The sequence below is a fragment of the Schistocerca gregaria genome, chromosome 8 (genome assembly GCF_023897955.1).
Source record: "Schistocerca gregaria isolate iqSchGreg1 chromosome 8, iqSchGreg1.2, whole genome shotgun sequence".
Classification (NCBI taxonomy): Eukaryota; Metazoa; Arthropoda; class Insecta; order Orthoptera; family Acrididae; genus Schistocerca; species Schistocerca gregaria.
The window spans coordinates 407,622,751-407,643,524 of record NC_064927.1 but is presented as its reverse complement, the minus strand read 5'-3'; the positions used below and the strand labels follow the sequence as shown (position 1 = coordinate 407,643,524).

The 20,774-nt window shown below is 45.8% G+C and overlaps 1 protein-coding gene across 1 annotated transcript in view; it reads left to right on the top strand.

The window, feature by feature from the left end:
* The window catches only part of LOC126284412 (serine/threonine-protein kinase BRSK2), a 1,848,446-nt gene that overhangs the window by 693,517 nt on the left and 1,134,155 nt on the right, over nt 1–20,774 (top strand). The window contains exon 4 of the mRNA XM_049983324.1: nt 3,640–3,666. The gene's annotated coding sequence lies outside the window, so the exon portion shown is untranslated. The remainder of the gene's footprint in view (nt 1–3,639; nt 3,667–20,774) is intronic.

Below are 20,774 nucleotides of genomic sequence, written 5' to 3'. Positions count from 1 at the left end.
GCTGACGGAACGTCAGAAACATTATTAGTCGAACTTCGGCAGATGAACACGAGACAGAAGCCAATAGGCAGTTTGTTAACAAGTGGCCACGAAAGTCGTAACAATTTCCTATTAATAGCGTTTGTTTTATTTAAAAGGTTTTAACAATGCTCGCATTAAAAATTGGGGCATTACTTTTCAGCATCCCTATGTGAACTGTGTTCGTGCTTTATAAATCAAGAACGCAAAGGTGGACCCAGAATCACTCAAAATGGAACAGCCTAAGGTCAAAGAAAATAATTAAGATAATTGAAAAAGCAGTGTGTGAAACGCTTTTAAATCTGGACAGAATACAGATAACAAGAATACAAATAACCTTTTACAGAAAACATAAGCTTGGATGTATATTCAAACTTGCAACTTAGTTATGTTTCTACTTGGTTTTTTGTGACAATTGAGCCATGTCAACGAAAAATCATAACTTAGAAACTATTGAATGCAGACTGCTGCTGCTTCTGTAAAACCGCCCGAAGTTATCGAAGTTTTTTTTCCGCTAAGAATTTCTGACTGTATCCTAGTCGTAGTTCTTATAACATCATGGCGGTATTTGAGTTCTGACCATGTTCTGGTCAGCAATGCTGCTGATTGCTTCACTGACTCTTGCACGAAGCGTAGCAGTATCAGTCAGTGGTGCTGTGTACACGGGATCATTGACAGAACTCCAAGAAAAGAAGTCTAATCGCGTGATACCGGGAGTGTGCGGGGGCCATGCAATGGGTCCGTCACGAGCCATCCAGCTCTCTGGGAATCTGTCAGTCGGCACTGAGCCTTGGGTGGCTCGTGTTTCCGCCACCATCTATTGCACACCTTGTTTTTAACGCACTTCCACCTCATTACGTTAATTTAAATTACTTCTGTCACCAAGTGGCTGCTTTGCCTGATCGTGAGCGGCGTTAGCAGTGCACATCGATATATCCCCTCTCGTAGTACACTCCTGGAAATGGAAAAAAGAACACATTGACACCGGTGTGTCAGACCCACCATACTTGCTCCGGACACTGCGAGAGGGCTGTACAAGCAATGATCACACGCACGGCACAGCGGACACACCAGGAACCGTGGTGTTGGCCGTCGAATGGCGCTAGCTGCGCAGCATTTGTGCACCGCCGCCGTCAGTGTCAGCCAGTTTGCCGTGGCATACGGAGCTCCATCGCAGTCTTTAACACTGGTAGCATGCCGCGACAGCGTGGACGTGAACCGTATGTGCAGTTGACGGACTTTGAGAGAGGGCGTATAGTGGGCATGCGGGAGGACGGGTGGGCGTACCGCCGAATTGCTCAACACGTGGGGCGTGAGGTCTCCACAGTACATCGATGTTGTCGCCAGTGATCGGCGGAAGGTGCACGTCCCCGTCGACCTGGGACCAGACCGTAGCGACGCACGGATGCACGCCAAGACCGTAGGATCCTACGCAGTGCCGTAGGGGACCGCACCGCCACTTCCCAGCAAATTAGGGACACTGTTGCTCCTGGGGTATCGGCGAGGACCATTCGCAACCGTCTCCATGAAGCTGGGCTACGGTCCCGCACACCGTTAGGCCGTCTTCCGCTCACGCCCCAACATCGTGCAGCCCGCCTCCACTGGTGTCGCAACAGGCGTGAATGGAGGGACGAATGGAGACGTGTCGTCTTCAGCGATGAGAGTCGCTTCTGCCTTGGTGCCAATGATGGTCGTATGCGTGTTTGGCGCCGTGCAGGTGAGCGCCACAATCAGGACTGCATACGACCGAGGCACACAGGGCCAACACCCGGCATCATGGTGTGGGGAGCGATCTCCTACACTGGCCGTACACCTCTGGTGATCGTCGAGGGGACACTGAATAGTGCACGGTACATCCAAACCGCCATAGAACCCATCGTTCTACCATTCCTAGACCGGCAAGGGAACTTGCTGTTCCAACAGGACAATGCACGTCCGCATGTATCCCGTGCCACCCAATGTGCTCTAGAAGGTGTAAGTCAACTACACTGGCCAGCAAGATCTCCGGATCTGTCCCCCATTGAGCATGTTTGGGACTGGATGAAGCGTCGTCTCACGCGGTCTGCACGTCCAGCACGAACGCTGATCCAACTGAGGCGCCAGGTGGAAATGGCATGGCAAGCCGTTCCACAGGACTACATCTAGCATCTCTACGATCGTCTCCATGGGAGAATAGCAGCCTGCATTGCTGCGAAAGGTGGATATACACTGTACTAGTGCCGACATTGTGCATGCTCTGTTGCCTGTGTCTATGTGCCTGTGGTTCTGTCAGTGTGATCATGTGATGTATCTGACCCCAGGAATGTGTCAATAAAGTTTCCCCTTCCTGGGACAATTAATTCACGGTGTTCTTATTTCAATTTCCAGGAGTGTATTTTTGCTTGACAGCTATTAATTCGCCGTCGTTGTCTGTCGTAAGCCGCTTCCGGTTGCGAGTTCGGATTGGCTGTTCGGGTCGGCAGTTCGTGTCGCGAGTACGGGTCTGGCAGTCGGTTGGGACGAGTTTGGAGCGCAGTCCGGACCTGCCAGACGGGGAGTCGCAATGCGGCACCAGTGCAGTCGGGTTGGAGTAGCAGCGAGACCTGCGTCGACATGGTTCGCACGACCATTGCCACCACGCATCACCTGAGCCGGGTGATCGTCGTCGCGTTTGGGCTCGCCAGTCGTTCGTGAGTCGGCTATGTGTGTGTGCATAGACTCCCGATTTGTCGTCGTGTGTGCTTAGTTACTGTTGGGTAACGTTCTGGCGTTCGTGCAAGTCTTTGTCAGGTTGTGTGTGTAGTTGGCGTAATTTCCTTTGACAACTTAATAAATGTTGTCGGTATGCTGAGCGTTTCTGGCCCCCTCCCCCCTTTTCAATCATCATCCTGTGGAACTTTAGTCGGTCCTTTCTTGGTGCAGGGATGTCGTTTAGGCCAGTGATCGTGTTTCCTCTGCATGGTTGGGTCCGAGCCACTATTTTCGCCGTCGTTGTGTCTGGAAGTCGTTGGAGACACGCCAGCATTGCAGCTGGGGACGGACCAGCAGGCAGTCGCTGGGTCTGTTTGTTGTCCTGCGCAGTGTCGGAGCGTGTGTGGAGCTGTCCGATCGCTACGAGCTTGGTGGTTCACCGACCCAGGATGTCAATGTTGAGTAGTAGTTTCAACTACCCAAGTCACCTCCGTTCATGTTGTGTGCTACGTAACTTTCGTGTGTTTCAGTTCTCATGTACCGATTGGTGGCAAGCAAGTCGTTGTGTCGGTCCAGGGCTGTCTCCTCTTCGGGTTCCGACGGATCAAGTGTAGTTGGGCTCACCACATGTCTCGCCTAAGTGAACGAGGGCAGAGGGCAGAGGGCAGACCGACCTCCCCCGAGGTTTTCTGAGTGCCACCAGTGTTTAATTATCCGTTGTCAGTTACTTTAAATTTTAGGCTTATGGTTTTTTTTAATTTTGCAAATTTTAAATTTATCTTTCAAGCTTAAATATTGCGGCCTTCTGCCTTTAAAAGACTATGGTAATATATTTTGAAATTTTTGAAATCTAATTGTGACTCTCAGTCATTTGTGTTGCACGTTGCATACGTTTTTTTTAGCTTCAAATTATTTTATTGCTGTCTTAATTGAGTTTTTGATTTTTTCCAGATTTCCTGTTGGCCTTCGCCTATAAAGGTCTGTGGTAATACATTCTAAAAATTTGGATTTTAATTGTGGCCCTCAGCCATTTGAGTTGCACTTTGAGTACGTTGTTTTTGAATTATTTTATTGATATCTTAATTGGATTTTTACCTTGTTAAGATTTCTTGTTTGGATGCCTTCAGCCGTGAAAGTGTTGCATTCGGTAAGGGTTCACCAGCTTATAAAAGGACGGAAACATAAATATTGGGAGAGGTACATGTCGACCATTGGGTGCCATACGAAAAGTCTGCACGAAGATCAGACGTCTTTTTGTGTACCAGACACAACAGGTGTCCCTGGCATTACCATTAATAGCGTGTTATCTACCGAAGCAAACGCAATTGCCAAGAACTTTGCTGAGCACTATGCTCGAGCCTTAGCGTCAGAGAACTACCCCCCAGCCTTTCGCACCCTCAAACGGCGGATAGTCCTCTCGTTCACTACACGCCACAGAGAATCCTGTAACGCCCCATTTACAGAATGGGAGCTCTTCAGCGCCCCTGGGTCGGATCGGATCCACAGTCAGATGATTAAAAATCTATAGTTTGACTACAAGCGACATCTCGCCGTGATCTTTATGGCGGGAGAGCACCATCATTCTGGTGCTCAAACCCGGTCAAAACCCGCTTGATGTGGATAGCTACCGGCCCATCAGCCTTAACAAAGTTCTTTGCAAGCTGATGGAATGCTTAGTGTGTCAGCGGTTGGATTGGGTCCTAGTCACGTGGCCTAATGGCTCTATGTTAGGGCGGCTTTCACCAGGGTTGCTTTACCACTAATAATCTCGTGTCACTCGAGTCTGACATCCGAACAACCTTTTCCAGCATCTGGCTGCCGTCATTTTTGACTTACATAAAGCATATTACACGACCTGGGGACATCATATCCTTGCCACATTGCATGAGTGGGATTTCTACACAAAAACTTCCTGCCGCTCCGTCTTTCTGTGTCCAAGTCGGTGCCTCCCATAATTCCCCATGTATTCAGGAAAATGGCGTTCCGCAGGGCTCCATATTGAGTGTATCTCTATTTTTAGTGGCTATTAACGATCTAGCAGCAGCGGTAGGGCCGTCGGTCTCACGATCTTGGTATGCAAATGACTTCCGGATTTCGTACTGCTCCTCCAGTACTGGTGTTGCTGAGCGGCGCCTACAGTGAGCCATTCTCAATTTTCAGCTATGAGCTCTAGCCCACGGCTTCAAGGTTTCAGTCGCGAAGTGGTGTGTCATGTATTTCTGTCAGCGTCGCACCGTCACCCAGAACCAGAAATTTACCTTACTGACGATCCACTCACTGTAGTGGAGACATATCGATCCTTAGGATTGACTTTCGACGCCCGATTGACTTGACTACCTCGTCTTCGTCAGCTTAAGCGGAAGTGCTCAGAGCACTTCAATGCCCTCTGCTGCTTGAGCAACACCAGCTGGGGTGCAGATCGCTCTACACTACTGCAGCTCTACAGAGCCCTTGTTCAATCCTGCCTTGACTGTGGGAGTGTGGGTTACAGTTTGGCGGCGCCCTCAGCGTTGCATTTACTCGACCACCACTGTGGGGTTTGCCTAGCAACGGGAGCTTTTAGAACGAGTCCTGTGACCAGTGTCCTGGTGGAGGCCTGAGTCCCTCCATTGCAGGTTAGGCGTGCACAACTGCCCGCCAGTTACGTTGCACACGTTCGTAATTCTCCCGCGCGTCTGAATTAGCGTCTCCTTTTCCCAGTCACGGCGGTTCGTCTCCCGCATCGTTCACTACTCTCACTTCTTCTCGATTCTCGACATGTACCGGGCCCATGAAGTGGTTTACACCAACGGCTCTATGGCTGACGGTCACGTTGGCTTCGCTTATGTTCATGGAGGACATATTGAACAGCACTCCTTGCCACTGCAGAGCTGGCTGCCATATCTTGTGCTCTGGAGTACATCCGCTCATGTCCTGGCGTGTCATTCCTCTGTACTGACTCCACGAGCAGCCCACAAGCTATCGACCAGTGCTACCCTCGCTATCCTTTGGTAGCGTCCATTCGAGAGTTCAACTATGCCCTGAAACGGTTCCATCGTTCAGTGGTATTTGTGTGGACCCCAGGACACATCGGAATCCCAGGTAACGAATTTGCCGACAGGCTGGCCAAACATGCTACTCGGAAACTGCTTCTGGAGATGGGATCCTCCGAAATTGACCTGCGTTCTGTCTTACGCCGCAGGGTTTTTCGGCTTTGGGAGACGGAATGGCAGAACAGTACACACAACAAACGGCTTGTCATTAAGGAGACTACGAATTTGTGGATGTCTTCCATGCGGTCCTCTCGCAGGGAATCAGTTGTCCTCTGCCGGCTCCTCTTTGGCCATACGTGGTTAACGCATGGTTACCTCCTCCATCGCAAGGACCCACCTCGGTGTCGCTGTGGCAGCACGGTCATCTACCTCTTGCTGTACTGCCCACTTTTAATTTTTCCCAGCACCCTATCTTCAGTGTTGCGCGACAATGCCTCAACAGCAGCTTTTGTTTTACGATTTATTCGTGAGGGTTGGTTTCATCATTTTATCTAAGTTTTAGTGCATGTCCTTTGCCCTTCTGTGTCCTCCACCATAGTGCTTTTAGGGTGGTTTTAATGTGCTGCACAGTGGCTGGCTTCTCCTTTTTTTCTCATTGTCAGCCAGCCGTGGTAATCTGCTCTCCTCTTTTGATCTCTTCTACATGTTTCTTGCGTCTCTCTGTTGTTTTCTTGTCCGATTTTGTCCATTTTAGTGTTTGTGGCCTTTCTGTCGTTCTTGCGGTTTTCTTCTTTCTTCAAGCTGTGTTTTGTATGTCTCAATTATTTTACTCCCACCCTCGTGTAATTATTTTAATCCAAACGAGGGACCGATGACCTACCAGTTTGGTCCCTCCTCCCTTTTAAACCAAGAAGATAACCTCCTGAATTTTTTATGCCTTTCGACCGAAACGGTGCACAGTTCCACAATTACAATCAATAACAGCTGCCAACACGTGTAATTGAGACGTAGACACCCCTGGTATACTAATTAGAGACACTTTCGTGGTATGCGGATATAATATGTTCGTTTTTAGCAAACATATACTACCGCTGGTTAGGCGAAACATTCGTACCTAATGATTTGGAAGCTGCACGTGTCACAACAATGGACGAGAAACGAAATCTTTCTAATCCACTGAATTATAGACCCGTAATATTGACATCAACTTGTAGCTAGATTTTGGAGCATGTACTCTGTTCCAAAATTATGAACTACCTCAAAGAAAACGATCTGTTGATGCATAACCAGCACAGTTTCAGAAAATGTCATTTTTGTGAGATACAAGAAGAGGTTCTCTAGTCACTCAAAGTAATAGATGACACAGACAGGGTATCTGAAGTTGATACCGTCCTTCTGGATTTGCAGAAGGCTTTTGACACTGGTTCTCATAAGCTGCTTCTAATCAGATCACGTGTTTAGAGAATATCGTCCCACCTATGTAAGTGGATTCGCGATTTCCTGTCAGAAGGATCACAATTCGTAGTAATGGGCGGAAAGTCTTCGAGTAAAACGGAAGTGCTATCTTGGGGCCCCCAAGGAAGCGTTACAGGCACTCTGCTGTTCTCAAAGTATACAAACAGTTTACGACAGAATCTGAGCAGCCCTGTTCTCAGTGGTTCCAGATGATGCCTTCGTTTACCATCTAGTACAGTCATCAGAGGATGAAACCGAATTACAAAATGAATTATATCACAATCACATATCTCCATGGTGGGAAGCATCGCAGTTAATCATGAACAATAAAATGTGTGCGGTCCTGCGCATGAGTATCAAAAATTTCCGTTAAAATTGAATTAATAATTAATAACAGGAATTTAAAGGTTTTAGGTTCAACTAAATACCTTTCGATTACCTTTATGAGCAACTGACATTGTAATCTTTCTAATCATCACACGGAGTCATTTGAGGGAAAGGCGAACCAAAAACTGCATTTTCATGACGGAGCACTCAGAAGATGCTAACGAAACTGCCAACACTATGCTTGTCTGTCCTCTTCTGGAGTTCCGCTGCGTGATATGCGATCCTTACCGCACTGAATTGATGGAGTATACCGAAAAAATTCAAGAAGGGAGGCTCGTTTTGTATAATAATGCAATAGGGGTGAGAGAATCACGGATGTAGTACGCGTGTTCATTTGACAATAATTAAAACAAAGACTTTGTGTTGCGGCGGTATCTTTTTTACGAAATTTGAATCACCATATTCCTCTTCCGAATTCGAAAAAAAAATTTTGGCGCTTACATACATGGGGAGAAACGATAATTGTGATAAATTAAAAGAAATGAAAGCTGTCACGGAAAGAAATATGTGTTCATTTTTCCCATTTGCTGACCGAGCGAGGTGACGCAGTGGTAGCACACTGGACTCGCATTCGGGTGGACGACGGTTCAATCCCGCGTCCGGGCGTCCTGATTTACGTTTTCCGTGATTTCCCTAAATTGCTCAAAGCAAATGCTGGGATGGTTCATTTCAAAGGGCACGGCCGACATCCTTCCCTAATCCGATGAGACCGATGACCTCGCTGTTTGGTCTCTTCCACCAAAACAACCCAACCCATTTGCAGTTCTAGAGCAGAACGGTCAAGAATTTGTCTGAAGGTGGCTGATGAATCCTGCACCAAACACTGAAGTTTTAATTGCAGAGTGATCACGAAGACAGGCATTCATATTCAACAGCATCAGTTAAGACACTGGATTCGCGTTTTATAGGAACTGGAATATGAATTCGATTATAATCACCCTCCGGCTATCCTGAGTTAGGTTTACGCATTTTCCCAATATCACTTCATCACCTCATTGCTAATTTTGGGAGTCTTTCTTCTAAAATGCCATGGAGGATCTCCTGTTTCAGCCCTTTCCAGCCCTGCTTTGCGCTCCCACTGTGACTACGTATTTGTTTGTGCAGAAGTGTGTGTGTGTGTGTGTGTGTGTGTGTGTGTGTGTGTGTGTGTGTGCACTCTAATTGTACATTTAGTTAATTGTCTGTCTGCCACTAGCATTAGATTCTTTCGCTGATATCGATCGACACTGGTGCCGACCGTGCCCCATTTGAGAAAAAGCGTTTCTGCTTGAGATATCACCGTACGTTGTAAGAGATAGCATCTCCATAAGACTTCAGACATCGATGTTGTTTCCGAAATACAGTTTTATTGCACTACCTTTTATTGCCTAGTACATGTACAACTCTCCGTTCGTGTCACGGTGCTCAGCAGTCTATGGTATAATTATGAATCATTAAAGATAGAAAACATAAGTGCATATTTGTGTGACACAGGGTCACAAAAGAGATCCTGTGGTAAAAAATACATTTAAATCATACATATATATTTTATAGCGTTACATATCTGTTACAGCGAGAATTTAGTGATATACACTCCTGGAAATGGAAAAAAGAACACATTGACACCGGTGTGTCAGACCCACCATACTTGCTCCGGACACTGCGAGAGGGCGGTACAAGCAATGATTACACGCACGGCACAGCGGACACACCAGGAACCGCGGTGTTGGCCGTGGAATGGCGTTAGCTGCGCAGCATTTGTGCACCGCCGCCGTCAGTGTCAGCCAGTTTGCGGTGGCATACGGAGCTCCATCGCAGTCTTTAACACTGGTAGCATGCCGCGACAGCGTGGACGTGAACCGTATGTGCAGTTGACGGACTTCGAGCGAGGGCGTATAGTGGGCATGCGGGAGGCCAGGTGGACTTAGCGCCGAATTGCTCAACACGTGGGGCGTGAGGTCTCCACAGTACATCGATGTTGTCGCCAGTGGTCGGCGGAAGGTGCACGTGCCCGTCGACCTGGGACCGGACCGCAGCGACGCACGGATGCACGCCAAGACCGTAGGATCCTACGCAGTGCCTTAGGGGACCGCACCGACACTTCCCAGCAAATTAGGGACACTGTTGCTCCTGGGGTATCGGCGAGGACCATTCGCAACCGTCTCCATGAAGCTGGGCTACGGTCCCGCACACCGTTAGGCCGTCTTGCGCTCACGCCCCAACATCGTGCAGCCCGCCTCCAGTGGTGTCGCGACAGGCGTGAATGGAGGGACGAATGGAGACGTGTCGTCTTCAGCGATGAGAGTCGCTTCTGCCTTGGTGCCAATGATGGTCGTATGAGTGTTTGGCGCCGTGCAGGTGAGCGCCACAATCAGGACTGCATACGACCGAGGCACACAGGGCCAACACCCGGCAACATGGTGTGGGGAGCGATCTCCTACACTGGCCGTACACCTCTGGTGATCGTCGACGGGACACTGAATAGTGCACGGTACATCCAAACCGTCATCGAACCCATCGTTCTACCATTCCTAGAGCGGCAAGGGAACTTGCTGTTCCAACAGGACAATGCACATCCGCATGTATCCCGTGCCACTCAACGTGCTCTAGAAGGTGTAAGTCAACTACCCTGGCCAGCAAGATCTCCGGATCTGTCCCCCATTGAGCATGTTTGGGACTGGATGAAGCGTCGTCTCACGCGGTCTGCACGTCCAGCACGAACGTTTTCCAACTGAGGCGCCAGGTGGAAATGGCATGGCAAGCCGTTCCACAGGACTACATCCAGCATCTCTACGATCGTCTCCGTGGGAGAATAGCAGCCTGCATTGCTGCGAAAGGTGGATATACACTGTACTGTGCCGACATTGTGCATGCTCTGTTGCCTGTGTCTATGTGCCTGTGGTTCTGTCAGTGTGATCATGTGATGTATCTGACCCCAGGAATGTGTCAATAAAGTTTCCCCTTCCTGGGACAATGAATTTACGGTGTTCTTATTTCAATGTCCAGGAGTGTAGTTGATTTGAATGTTTCTTGAATTATTAGATTCATACTTCTCTAGTATTTGTAAAGGCAGAAGAAAGAAACAGCGTCATAAGAGTGGAGCTGTCAAACTACTATCACACCGTGATAAACATTGTATTTTCAATATATTTAAGCCAGTTACCATCTGATTAAAACAGTGACAGTTATAAGACGTAGCGTGTAGGCTTTCACGGCCGGCGTCTTCAGTAATTAAAACTTCCTGGCTAAGAGGCCGTGGTCCAATAGTAGAAATACTTCTCCCTGACGTTTCCTTGCCAGCTGCGGGCAACATCATCTGAGGTGAGTCTACGACTGGCTGCTAGCCCGTGGAGGTCCTGTTTATATAGAGCGCGTAGAGGGCGCCACCACTCACGTGTTGTCAACAGTAAAACTATATCTGGCTGGCGTCATTGCTCTCGATCGAAGGCAATCGATTGTCACATCTTTGGTACAAAGTCGATCGCCATATCTTATCTAACTTCAAGCATTCTCCTTTCCTGTTAAAATTATTGTGGTGTTTAAAAATCTCTACAGCCTCTCTATACATACGTGCGTAATAATGCGATGTCTTAGCTAGCACGCTCGTCTCACTAAATTTTATTTCATGGTCACCCGTTTCAAAAACATGTTCCGCTACAGCCGATTTATCCGTGTGTCCCAGTCGACAGTTCCTTTTGTGTTCAGTTAGGCGAGTATTGATACTTCTTTTTGTGGTTCCAATGTAAAGCTTCCCACAACTACACGGAATTTTATACACACCAGGAGTAGCTAAAGGGTGTCGTGCATCTTTCGCCGATCTTAAGCATTCACTAATCTTCTTGGTGGGTCTGAAGATTGTTTCAACTCTGAACTTGGCCAGCACTTTCCCGATACGGTCCGTAATATTGTGGATGAACGGAAGAAAAACTTTCCCCACCGATGGTTGTTGTTGTTGCACGTTTTCAGACATTTTTCTTCTGGGTTGGAGTGCTCGATCTATCTCCTTGCCAACGTACCCATTTTTCTGGAAAGCGGTTCGCAAGTGGTTTAGTTCCTCTTGAAAATAAGCTGGCTCACAGATTTTATTAGCCCTGTCCACCTATGTCTTGATAATACCTCTCTTCTGCCTGGGATGATGGTTTGAATCTTTATGAAGATAACGATCCGATCGGTATGCGTATCTTTTCTGTAAACTTCGTGACCCAGAGTCCCATCTGCTCGTTTAATTACTGAGACGTCCAAAAACTTAATCTGTCCATTACACTCTGCCTCCATAGTGAATTGTATTTTTGAATTGATGCTATTCAAATGCTTCAAAAAACGGTTCAGTTCTTCTGCACCGTGATTCCATATGAGAAAAGTGTCGTTCACATACCGATACCACTTCAAAGGCCTTTTTCTGGCTGACTGCAGTGCTCGCTGTTCAAAAAATTCCATAAAAATATTAACAACGGCTGGACTTCGAGGGCTACCCATTGCCACTCCATTAATTTGTTCATAGAACTCATTATTGTTCTGAAAATAAGTCGTGGAAAGGCAATGTATAAACAAAGCTACTATATCAGTAGGAAATATGTCAAATATGCAAGCAAGAGCTTCGTTGACAGGAACCATGGTGAACAGAGACACCACATCAAAGCTTTGTACCAAAGATGTGACAATCGATTACCTTCGATCGAGAGCAATGACGCCAGCCAGATATAGTTTTACTGTTGACAACAAGTGACGAGTGGTGGCGCCCTCTACGCGCTCTATGTAAACAGGACCTCCACGACCTAGGAGCCAGTCGTAGACTCACCTCAGATGATGTTACCCGCAGCTGGCAACGAAACGTCAGGGAGAAGTATTTCTACTAATGGACCACGGCCTCTTATCCGGGAAGTTTTAATTACTGAGTTATAAGACAGTTCACTAACTACGTAATATGGACGTCAGATCAGTCTACACTTACTTGAATTGGCGTTAAATGCCGAAACAGTACATCGTGAATAAAGATTACTTGCTATAAGCAGATATTATCTATGCTAATAATCATGTCGTTATCAGACATATATTATGTTGCTAGCCCTAAAGATGAAAAACATAAGAATGCATTTCTTTTGACCTATATAGTTCGTACACTTTGAAAAAAAGAAGTTCCTTTTTCTTTCGATACACAAATTAGCATTACACTTCTTGGAGCGAACTGATGAACTTTCTCTGCAACTCTGGCACAACTAGTCAATGTCCACCATTACCTGGTGAACAACTTGGTTCTGAAAATTACTGAAAAGACATGGCGTTTGGGGTCTTTCGAGAACTACTAATGTAGAAACAGTTCAACATAACGCTGCACAACACGACGTATTCTCTATAAATACGACAGATTTCTTGCGAATGACTAAGATGAAAAATTTATAATGTTTAAAAAATTACTCACATACATTTTTGGAATAACGTCTGCCATAACAACGTTTTATCCATATGTTCTTGAAAATTATATATATCACATAATAGTTTTTAAAACTTCGTAACTCCCCTTTTTAAAGTTCAGTAATAAATATCAACTCGGAAAACAAATGTACCCATGCCAGTAAGGACTCCCATGATGACACAGCTCGAGTGGTCCAATGAAATGTCGCAGTGCAGCATCACTTCCCATACTTGTTATCTGAGGTGTTACAAATCTATTCTGTGTGCAAACTGAGAGGAAATGCTTCTCTCTATACAAATACAATAACATATTTTTAGTGTTAGAAATATGTGGTGAGCTCATCCATAGAGGGTTGTAACAGTATCGATACAGACTGTTCTGGATCAGTTGGTTATATGAGCCATAGAAGCATGATCATACGTATTCCTAACTAAGCAGGAATGTCTTCGAGTAACACTATCATTTTCTTTGATTCCTGTTCGCTTTGGTGCCCCTACCATGCACTGCAGGTGCAACGAGCTCAGAGTGTTGTTATTTCAGTTATTTAAACAGAGCTGGTGAATCACTGCGAGACGGGCCAGGCTCACTTTATGTTGCTGAGAACGCAGCTAGAAGCGGAGCTCTCGCAGAAAAGATGCTCTGTTATCTTTTACAAATAGCTGTCGTTGTTGCAGCAGTTTGATCCGCAGCCCAATGTTTCTACCAGAATCTGGGGACCACCCCAAACTAAGAGACCACCTGGAACCGCCAATGGCAATCACGAGTTTAGGTTTTCGATGTGATGCCAACTTCCTGTACTAAGTATCTTCCAGTCTAAATACCATGGAGTAACGGGACATCCCAGGCTCACTCTATTATCAAGCCAGACGCGACCCAGGGGCAGCGAGTGGTATCCTGTGCAAGGGCAGTGGGTCGTATTCCGTGCACGGCACCCGTCTTCAAACATCACGGAATAGGCACCATCACATCACATGCCAGTGGTGCGATGGTACGTCGCCATTCTCATACATGCTACATACCAACTTGAAAAGTCATTTGGTTGACGATTCCGTCAATTGTTTTACGAATTCCGATGGGATGTTATCTATTCCTTATGCCTCAATTCGTCTAAAATTTTCCATAGCACCCCTATGTCTTCCATATTGACTCCAATTTCTTACTCTATCAAGTCATCAGACAAGCTCTCTCTTTCATCTAGGCCTTTAGTGTACTAACCTCTCCAGTGAATTTCCCGTTTTGCTCTTAATGTGGCCACTATTGCAGATTTCATTTACTGACTTTCGAAGAGAGATGCCATTCATTACACTAACCAGGAACGTACTTGGGCTCGAACAAACACAAATACACCAAAATCGTGTGAGAAATAATGTAAAGGTCTCTTATTGCACTAGTGATACTCCCGCATCTGCAAAACTCTGCAGTCGTCCGTTAGAGGCCTCTGCTATGCCATGCCGCATTGCACACTGACCTGCCGGTATGCCAGTCGGGACCAGTAGGGATGGTGCAGTGTGCCTCTGAAGTTGCGTTTTGTGACATTATTTGTGTACTGAAGCGTCAGATGGCTCGGCGATTGGTAATCAATCCTGCTAATGTATTGCGATTGGTTGAGATGAATTAACGAAGAACTCTTCCTCGTGAAGATGGTATTGGTGTAGAAGACGAATCGTTCGCATCTTTTCTTGTATCTATTATAGTGCAGAAATATGAGCATAAGTCAGAAACAGATACTGTTGTAACACTAACGCATAATGATGATGATAGGAATGATAATGACGAACAACTCATTGCGAACGGTAGTGCTACGGCAAGTGCGGGAAGAGGTGATGGAAGCAGTGACAATGAATACCAACCGTCTCCCAAGAAGAAGGTTAAAGTTGCAAGTATCATCATGGCGTTGGATGACAACACACTGAAGAACATGTACGATGATTATTACGTAAGAGGTTTCGACATATACGACAAGCTTCTGAAAAGATACCCTAAACTGAAGTCTAAAAGCAATATCAAAAACATACTGGATTACATGTCAAAGAAAAGAGAAGGAAATACAGTTTTCAAAGAAAATCGTACACTGGTGTTCAAGACCATCAAGGAGCGTGTAATGGCGAAATTCGATGAGCGGGAGAATGCGGTTCCGCCGTTCATTATTGGCATTTACAACATTGGGCATTGGACGTAGCCAGAAATCTCGGGTGTACAAACTTTACAGCTTCACTAGGATTTATTACTAGTTTGAAAAAGGAGTTTAGGATAACATCACGCCGTATCACTGCTCCAAGCACGAAAAGATAAGGATGACGAAGAAAAGCTGATGCAAGGAGGTCAAACGTTTGTTGCTGACCTCAATGAGCATATCACGAGAGAAAACATCGATATTAGTTCTGTATGGAACTGTGATTAGAGTCAGTTCAACTATGAGCTTTCTTGTGATAGAACACTATCCATGAAAGGGGAGACAAACACTGTCGCGATGTTGCAATCAGTTAAGTGTGCAACACATAGTTACACGATCCATGTTGCTATATCAATGGACGGATGATTGGCAGACAAACTCTATATTTGCTCCCAAGAATCCAGTGGAAAGTTTGGACCCCGCGTGTCAAGGGAAATAGAAACGCAGTGCCCTCCAAATGTCGTCGTCGATGCAAGTGTGAGTGGGAAGATGACGAAACAACACCTGAAGGCGTTTTTTCTGTCAGTTTTGAATCCACATTTGTCGAGAAAGTCATTAGTACTTTCTGACTCCTGGTCTGGACAAAAGGATAAACGAGTACTACTGGAAGCATCTGGCGGAAAACATGTAGATTTAAAAATCATTCCGCCTAAAACTACAAAATATGCACAACCTCTGGATGGGTGTTTCTTCAGGCAATATAAAATATATGGCAAGACAATAACAGACTTCATTAAACTACGTTCCAGTAGTATGCAGCCGAAATTGCACGACAGATTCTTTATTATGAATATACATTCTGTCATTTACAATCAGTTATCTGCGGGAGTATACAGACCAATGATTCCTTACGCGTGGCAGAACGCTGGCTACGATATTGGTGAACCAGTGAACAACTTCAAAGGTGACGTGCCGTTCAACACTGATATTATACACTCCTGGAAATTGAAATAAGAACACCGTGAATTCATTGTCCCAGGAAGGGGAAACTTTATTGACACATTCCTGGGGTCAGATACATCACATGATCACACTGACAGAACCACAGGCACATAGACACAGGCAACAGAGCATGCACAATGTCGGCACTAGTACAGTGTATATCCACATTTCGCAGCAACGCAGGCTGCTATTCACCCATGGAGACGATCGTAGAGATGCTGGATGTAGTCCTGTGGAACGGCTTGCCATGCCATTTCCACCTGGCGCCTCAGTTGGACCAGCGTTCGTGCTGGACGTGCAGACCGCGTGAGACGACGCTTCATCCAGTCCCAAACATGCTCAATGGGGGACAGATCCGGAGATCTTGCTGGCCAGGGTAGCTGACTTACACCTTCTAGAGCACGTTGGGTGGCACGGGATACATGCGGACGGGCATTGTCCTGTTGGAACAGCAAGTTACCTTGCCGGTCTAGGAATGGGAGAACGATGGGTTCGATGACGGTTTGGATGTACCGTACACTATTCAGTGTACCCTCGACGATCACCAGAGGTGTACGGCCAGTGTATGAGATCGCTCCCCACACCATGATGCCGGGTGTTGGCCCTGTGTGCCTCGGTCGTATGCAGTCCTGATTGTGGCGCTCACCTGCACGGCGCCAAACACGCATACGACCATCATTGGCACCAAGCCAGAAGCGACTCTCATCGCTGAAGACGACACGTCTCCATTCGTCCCTCCATTCACGCCTGTCGCGACACCACTGGAGGCGGGCTGCACGATGTTGGGGCGTGAGCGGAAGACGGCCTAACGGTGTGCGGGACCGTAGCCCAGCTTCATAGAGACGGTTGCGAATGGTCCTCGCCGATACCCCAGGAGCAACAGTGTCCCTAATTTGCTGGGAAGTGGCGGTGCTGTCCCCTACAGCACTGCGTGGGATCCTACGGTCTTGGCGTGCATCCATGCGTTGCTGCGGTCCGGTCCCAGGTCGACGGGCACGTGCACCTTCCGCCGACCACTGGCGACAACATCGATGTACTGTGGAGACCTCACGCCCCACGTGTTGAGCAATTCGGCGGTACGTCCACCCGGCCTCCCGCATGCCCACTATACGCCCTCGCTCAAAATCCGTCAACTGCACATACGGTTCACGTCCACGCTGTCGCGGCATGCTACCAGTGTTAAAGACTGCGATGGAGCTCCGTATGCCACGGCAAACTGGCTGATACTGACGGCGGCGGTGCACAAATGCTGCGCAGCTAGCGCCATTCGACGGCCAACACCGCGGTTCCTGGTGTGTCCGCTGTGCCCTGCGTGTGATCATTGCTTGTACAGCCCTCTCGCAGTGTCCGGAGCAAGTATGGTGGGTCTGACACACCGGTGTGAATGTGTTCTTTTTTCCATTTCCAGGAGTGTAGAATGTGCGATCAACTTGCATTTCTTCACTGTACGTTTTGCAGCCATTCGTATTGCTCGAAGCATTTTATTGACATACAACATGGTTCATCGTTCTCCAACAAACTAATCGAGTCTGATAAATTGTTTGTGTATACTGAGAACAGGATACATTCTATTACTTTTCGATACAAATCTGTTTGTTCGAGCCGAAGTACGTTCCTGCTAAGTCTAAATGATGCCTAATTATTACTGATTTCCATACAATTGCCCAACGAGAATACTTTACTGTGGAGAAGTTCATCGTTCTCCAACAAACTAATCGAGTCTGATAAATTGTTTGTGTATACTGAGAACAGGATAGATTCTATTACTTTTCGATGGGACACACATGACTTTACGCTAGTTTTTATAGAACATTCGCCGTCCAGTATGATACAGCGATTAATACAGGCGTCATGTTATATGGTGGCCGAGAGCCTGCTGTGCTGACCGGCGTAGCGGACGATCGCTAAGTATTTGGAACGCCACTGGATACATAATCTCGATGCATAGGTATTGAAGGCAATGTGGACAGCAGACGCTATATGACGAAAAAATTAGAGAGTCGTGGGCACTGATCTGTTCTCCAGGCAACCGTATTCCGTTCTTCAGGTCGACAACGTTCGAACAAAGAAGCCGAGTATTGCGCAAGCTTTCTTCTACAGGTATATCTCTTGTTCTGTGATGCGCGAACAACGGATATGTCGACTGCCTGGTCGCCGATTTGTGCTTCGCGAATCTCTAGCAACCATTGTTGATTTTTTGTAGACGAATAAAAACTTGTTGAAGAAAAAGTCTCCAGGAATATATCAAATTTCCTCCTGACTGTATACTCTCTGCTGATCCGATTTGTTGAAGGACTAGGCAACTTTATCCCGCACTAAATTCTGAAGCGAGAGATCAGCTGCAGCACATTTTGGAAAGTGTTCCTTTTTTACATAAAAAAACTAGTGACTGTTCCTTGGCATCAGTCGGGCAGCCAGGCTGCAGCACCCGGTCGAGACACAAGCGTCAACAGGAAAGTAACAGTTTTTGTGTGACACAAAACTGCAAGTGAATTACATAGTCTCATCTGTGTGCTTTGGCAGTTTAGTTTCTTGAATTTGTGCGTGTTAATTTAATATTTAACAGACACAGTTCTCGCGTCGTCGTTTGTGTTGGAAAGTAAACCGATCTGGGGCATATTACAAGTTTCTGACCAGCAACAGATTTAGTCTTACCCGAGGGATTTGATAGTTTAGTTTTTGAATCTCTGAGTTTTAATCTAATCTAGTAGACACTGTTCTTGCGTTTTCGTCAGATCTACAGGAGAGTTTTGTAGGGCATGTCGATAGTCCTTTCTTTGTCCGTCTAGTGCAGTTTCTCATGATCTTTAGTATGGATAGTGATTGCGACTGCTGTGTTGCAGATGCGAGTCGAGTTGGTGACACTTGGCTCTCAGCTCCAGGTTGTAGTGGTTTTGGATACACAACTTGAGGCTGCAGTTGGTGGGCGTCACAGTTGTGGGCTAGCCTTGGGGGTCCAACGGATGTCCAGCGTGACCCATTAGTCGGCCGATCTCTCCACAATGGTGGCTCGAGTTGGAACACTTGCACGGAGCCTGAGGCTCTTGCCAGGCACACTAAGAAGTCCAGCACTCCAGCACAGCTGCTCACGCGAGCTGTCTCCTGCTCACACCACACCAGTGAGGAACGACGTATCACTTCAGGATGGCTCACTAACGCGTTTCGTGGAAAATTTATTTTGAAAACTATTGTATTAATGAGAACTGACAATTAAATTCGACGTGTCTTCTTGAAATCTTGATGATGAAAATAACAGGGGGCAGCTAAGCAAGAAATATATTTCTTACTACTGTTTAAGCCTTATGATGAATGCCGGTTTAGGATGAAATTTAAATTGACAAATTTCCATTTCATTACAATTTTATTTAAACGTGAAACTTAAAAAAAACAGAACGTCAATGAATATTACTTATTTTGCTTTTCACTAAAGGATCATGTCTGTTACGGCAGTTTTGAGTATTGCTAATTCGAAGACAAGCTCTTAAGTTGAAGTCTGCTAGTGAGCTTCTATGGATCCTTTTCGTTCTTTTCATTTCGTAAAAAAGAGGCATACACATGTAAGTCTAAGCATCGATAAAATCGTATCTACTGTGAATAAACAGAAGTCTACAGTACTAATTTTGCTATGAAACTAATCACGAAAATGTCACACTTCAGGTGAATAACTTGTAGCTGTAGCAGAGTTTCCACACCGTCAACATAAGCCGAAAATCAGTGAAACTGCTCAAAGGTTCGGTGTTCCTTCTGAAAACAAAAGTGTATTGTCATAGTGAAAATTATTGAGACGTTTGTTTCTCTGCTTTCTTCAGGAATAGTACTTACACGCCGAGGTTTATTTCTTTTTCGTTCTTTTTTTTTATTTCTGTACATTGGCTTCACGCTGTTCGCCTTCTAAGTGTCTATAATCTTTCGCATGGAAATCTACGGCAATGTTGTTGTAAACTCAACTTTTTCGTCATTTTCAAAGGTTTGAAGCACATTAATAGAGCACTTTGTATACAATAAACATGTAGACTAGGCATCCTGCACTGATACGTAGATGTTGATGTGTCTGACCGCTTTGAAGTTGCTAACCCCAGCATCATGCTATTTTTTCATCCCTTTAAAAACAGGTACTCTCTATTTTAAGGAGAGAGTCCGCCCTAAAACTTCAATTTTTTCCAAAAAAGTTTAATGGCTATTTCACATCTTCGGACCGTTTACTATTAGATTTCCAAACGGTTTGTCTGTATTAGAATTACAAATACGTCTGAGAAATGTTTGAAATACTGACTGCATAAGGGGTTGTGGCACACCGAAAGACGCCAAAGATAATTTTTTATTTCTGTTACCATCAAATAGAACAATCTTTACTTAGGCCTTGGATTAAACTCAACTGGGAAAAACAAGTAGCAAGATTTCCAGGAAAATTGAAGTGAAAAAAATTGTCAGCCAATCGTTGGAAGCCAATTACTTTGACTGTTCACTGCGTAGATACAAATTTAGAGAATACATTGAAGTCCTGTTCAGTACAGTCAACAAGCTCCAAGGAAACAGGCATTGCCATAAAATCAATATCCTTCTCACAGCACCTCCTCAAGAAGACTGTGATTAGATTTTTATTCAGAAATTCAAGAAAAGACTACCCTAATCTTGAAATTACAAGAAGAAGCCTCATAAAACCAGGAAGGGAAAACGTAAGTGAAATTTAATGACTACGTGTCTTGTAGCAAAATTCATTTTTTGATGAAATGTTGAAATCCATTTTACCATAAATTTGTTTTTC